The 5,499-nt window shown below is 33.2% G+C and overlaps 1 pseudogene; it reads left to right on the top strand.

The window, feature by feature from the left end:
* Window positions 1-2,687: 2,687 nt before the first annotated feature.
* On the top strand, window positions 2,688-4,518 carry LOC116658511 (annotated as a pseudogene).
* Window positions 4,519-5,499: the final 981 nt, after the last annotated feature.

Here is a 5,499-nt window from a genome sequence, read left to right as displayed (position 1 = left end):
CTTAGTTATAATTTTATTTCATAAGATGAAGTCATTATTACCTGTGCTTTTCTGAAAAAAATTATTCATACATGAGACTTTTATCATATATTGATATGTGAAACCAGTGTCCTAGAAGTAAATATACTATGTATTTATACACAAACACGTACAATCATATGTACTTTTACAGGCAAAATAAAAATGTCAGTAATTATCATGGAATGAATAATTGCAGATTATTTTTTCTCTTCATACTATATTTTTTCAAGCTGAATATGAATTACTACAATGGCCAGAAATTAAAAGTTAAATTATCTTGTTTCAATTTCATCTTTATTTATGTGGAAAGGATTTTTAAGGCAAGATACAAATATTATTCAAAAATAGTTTTTTCCCTTTGTACTTGCAGACTTTTTTTTATGGAAAATACATATAGGATACTTTCCTGTCTTTTTAAACAAGTGTGCATTTATTGTAATATTTCACTGAAGTAAAATTCAAATGTGCATGAAAAACAAAAACCAAGTCAAACAGAATCATTACTTAATTACAAGCCTTTTAAAATGTTCATTATGTAATAGGATGTGACCATATTTGTACTTAAAAAAGCAATAAGAGAATACATAGTTGGACTTTCTTAATTGAAAATTTATATAAATCTGATTTCATTGACATAAAAATTAAATGTTAATATTTCTATTGCATATCTTCAAAGTATGTTTATGCAATATATTAGACTTAGCTTTATTATTATTAGAATTCTACAAATTTCCTACTCATATTTTCAAGATACATAATTTTACACCTATTTTACCTACATCCATCTATCTATCTATCTATCTATCTATCTATCTATCTATCTATCTATCTACCTATCTACGTACCCATCTGTTGTCATACACATACATACAGTATTAATAGAGATAATTACATTCTGAGCTAGGAGTAAGAGATCACCAGAGTCAGAGGTTCTAATTCACTGGACTGCTAAGCCCTGCTAAGGATGTCAAATCTCTTTCTGAATTTCGGCTATCTTAGTTGAAAAAGAAAGCAAAATTAGGATACTCCTCTCATTTCTACATTAGTCAAATGAAAATATTATTACTTATCATGCATTGTGAGCATTACAATTAAATAGTGACTATGAAATATTTAGCAAAATGCTTGACACATAGGAAGTGTCCCAATTTTATCTAAGATCATTTCAGTTCTAAAATTCTACTATTTAGTAACCAAGTTTCTCTTCATTTTTTTTTTTTCTGTCTGTATTTAATGGGAATAAAGTACAACATTGCTACAAATTATTCATTTGTGCTCTTTCCCTTTGCCTTTCAGGTCACTGAAGGTACAGCACTTAATCTAGCTGTTAACCATTTTAACCTGAGGGGTTGTTGAAAGTAAATCCTCTTTAGAAGGCTTTCTAGGGTCCACTGATGATTTCAAAATAGCTTGAAAATCAATCAGATTAACTAAAACATTTTCTACTCAGACATCTATTAGAAAACTGATGTCTGAATAATGCGTCTTTGACATTGTGAACCTCTGTCATCTCAGCTCTACAAAATGAGTACTAAAAATTAATACTTCAGGACAGATTTTCCACAAACTCTGCTTTTTCCTGAAAATTCTTATTTCTAATTAGCGTTAGGTTAATATAAGCAGTGACTTTTTCTTTGAAAATTACTAGGCCATCTTCTTAAGATCTCTCTCTCTCTGCATATACACACATACACACACACACAAACACATAGTATTTTTAATTCTTATTTTTTTTATTGAAATGTAGTTGATTTACAATATTAGTTTCGGGTACACAGCAAAATGATTCATTTATATATATTACATAAAATATATATAAAACACATAGTATTTTTAGACAAAAAACCTTCAAAGTAAAGAAAAAAATCTTACAATAGTCCTTTATCCTCAGCAGTTGTAGGAGGAGTGAATAATAATTGGAAATTTAAAACATGGATACAATTATGCCACGTTGGACACAATTAGAAGACTTGAGTCTCAGATCAATCTGTTAGTAATTAGCTTATTAATATTGACAAGCCATTCAAACTCTCTGGACTGCAGTTTTCTTCACTGAATAATAAATGATTTAGATTGTTTTATCTTTATAACTCTATAAAATACATTTCTGAGATATGTGACTATTTGTGTAATCAATTAGGTGGACTTTTTATAAAGCAGGTATTGTGTTTATCTCATTCATTGCTATATCAACCAATATCTAGAAATCCATCATCAAAAGTAGATGTCCAATAAATACTAATATAAAAATGATGCAATTTTCTTGTATTATTTTGATGTAGTTCTGAGTACAAATTTTCAAAATCAAGAGACACAACAATATACAAGCATATTTCATTTTATTGAGCTTTGTTTTATTGCACTTTGCAAATATTTGGGGTTTTTTTGCAAATTGAATGTTGGTGGCCTGCATAAAGCAAGCCAATCGGCCCCATTTTTCCAACAATATTTGCTCATTTTGTGTGTCTGTGTTACATTTGGCAATTGTCACAATACTTCAAACTATTTCATTATTATTATATTTGTTATGATGGTTTGTGATCAGTGATCTTTGATGTTACTATTATGATTGTTTTGGGACTCCATGAATCATGCCAATGTAAGATGGCAAATTTATTGGTATATGTTTTGTGATTTCTGACTTGCTCTACCGACCTGTCTTTCCCCATCTCTCTTCATCTCCTTGTGTGTCCCTTATTCCCTAAGACACAACAATATTAAAATTAGGCCAATTAATAACCCTGCAATGGCTGCTAAGTGTGCAATTTGAAAGAAGACTTGCACATCTCTCACTTTAAATCAAGAGCTAGAAATGATTAAGCTTAGTGAGGAAGGGGTGTTGAAATCCAAGATAGGCCAAAAGCTGGGTCTCTTGTGCCAGACAGTTAGCCAAGTTGTAAATGCAAACTGCAAAAGAAAAGTTCTTGAAGGAAAAGTGCTACTCTTTTGAACAAATGAATGATAAGAGAGTGAAACAGTCTTATTGCTGATATGGAGAAAGTTTTAGTGGTCTGGATAGAAGATCAAACCAGCCACAACATTCCCTTAAGCCAAAGCCTAGTCCAGGGCAAAGCCCTAATTCACTTCAGTTCTATGAAGGATGAGAGAGGTGAGGACACTGCAGATGAAAAATTGGAAGCTAGCTATCAGGTTGGTTCACGAAATTTAAGGAAAGAATGTGTCTGTATAATATGAAAGTGCAAGATGAAGCAGCAATGTAGAAGCTGCAGCAAGTTACCCAGATGATCTAGCTGAGATAATGAATGGAGGTGGCCACGGTAAATAACTGACTTTCAACATAGATAAAGCAGTCTTATATTGGAAGAACATGACATTTAGGATTTCCATAGCTAGAGAGGAGAAGTCAATACCTGGCTTCAAAGGACAGGCTGACTTTTTTGTTAAGGGTTAATGTAGCTGGTGACTTTAAGTTGAAGCCAATGTTCATTTACCATTCTGAAATCCCTAGGGCCCTTAGGAATCATGCTAAATCTACTCTGCGTATGTCCTATCAAAGGAACAACAAAGCCTGTGTGACAGGACAGGTATTGACAACATGATTTATTTAATATTTAAAGTCCACTATTGAGACCTACTTCTCAGGAAAAAGAGAAGTTTTCTTTCAGAATATTACTTTTCATTGACAATGCATCTGTCACCCAAGAGCTCCAAAGCAGATACACAATGAGATTAATGTTTTCATGTCTGCTAACACAACATCTATTCTGCAGCCCAGGGATCAAGGAGTCATTTCGACTTTCAAATCTTACTATTTAAGAATTACATTTCCTAAGGCTATAGCTGGCATAGTTGGTAATTCTTCTGATGGATCTAGGCAAATTAAATTGAAAACCTTCTGGAAAGGATTCACCATTCCAGAACATGCCATTAAGAACATTCTTGATTCATGAGAGGAGGTCAACATGAACAGGAATTAGGAAGAAACTGATTCCAAACCTTGTGAAAAACTTTGAAGAGCTCAAGACTCCAGTGGCGGAAGGAACTGCAGACAAGGTGAAAACAACAAGAGAACTAGATTTGGAAGTGGAGCCTGAAGATGTGACAGAATTGCTGCAGTCTCATAATAACACTTTAACAAATGAGAATTTGCTTCTTATGGATGAGCAAACTAAGTGGTTTCTTGCGATGGAATTTACTCCTGGTGAAGACACTGTGAAGACTGTTGAAATGATAGCAAAGAGTTTAGAATATTACCTAAACTTAGTTGATAAAGCAGTAGCGGGGTTTGAGAAAATTGACTCCAGTTTTGAAAGAATTTCTTTTGTGGGTGAAATGCTGTTAAAGAGCATTACAGGCCACATAGAAATAGCTCATGAAAGGAAGAGTCAGTGGATGCAGCAGACTTCACTGTTGTCTTGCCGTAGCCACTCAGACCTTCAGCAACCACCGCCTGATCAGTCAGCAGCCAGAACATTAAACCAAAACTCTCCACCAGCAAAAAGATTAGGACTCAAAGAAGGTTCAGATGACATTTAGCATTTTTTAGCAATAAAGTATTATTTTAAAATTAAGGTATGTATATTATTTTATAGATATAATGCTATTGAACAATTAATAGACTAAAGTGTAAACATAAGTTTTATATGCACTGGGAAACCAAAAAATTTGTGTGACTGGCTTTACTGTGATATTTTGTTTATTGCAGTGGTCTGGAATCCAACTCACACTATTTCTCAGGTAGGCCTGTACTCCAAATAACACACAAAGCACATGAAACCAAATTCTAGTGTGAGGTATTTCTTTTAAAATTAAGCTCTCAGAAATGTAATACAGTTAACTTTCCATGAGCTTATTCTCATCATGGAGGGGTATGTGCTCTTACGTAAGCCAAGACAGAACTGAGTCTCCAGAGCAAAAGGAGATTTGAACTCTCTGTAGTATCTATCAATATCCGCTCCAAATGTCTTGTTTTGGCTTCCCAATAGACATCCATTCAGTTGAAGCAAAAATTAAAAGTTTAATCTCCAGACTCAACTACCACAGATATTCCACATGTCACTCTCTGAAGGCACTGGGCACGGCAAAATTTGCAAGATATCTAAGGGGACCAATTTTGCTGAACAATTTGAAACAAATGGAATCTCTTGTCACCAGTGGCAGTGGTGAGAGTAGAACTGACTTCATTTCAAAAGGAACTACACTGCTCTGAAGTAGTCCTTATAATAGAAAATTGAGAACATTCTTGAGATGACTTCAACATAGGAATTTTAAGAAAAGTTACCACCTGATCCATTCCAACATAAAAGAATGTGCCAATAATATAAATGTCAAATGCCAACCCTCATAAAATATGTCCAAAATCCTAGTACTGAGTAATATCATTTCTAACCCATAAATGATATATTTATGTGCAACACCTTGTATGTATTGTATATGTATAATATTACAGTTGGCTTATGATGCTAACATTAAAATAGTCTTTTTATTTCCTTCAAGGAAAAAAATGAACCTGAGTTG

This window comes from Camelus ferus, chromosome 2 (assembly GCF_009834535.1).
Source record: "Camelus ferus isolate YT-003-E chromosome 2, BCGSAC_Cfer_1.0, whole genome shotgun sequence".
NCBI classification, from domain to species: Eukaryota; Metazoa; Chordata; class Mammalia; order Artiodactyla; family Camelidae; genus Camelus; species Camelus ferus.
This window is presented reverse-complemented; position numbering and strand designations above follow the sequence as displayed.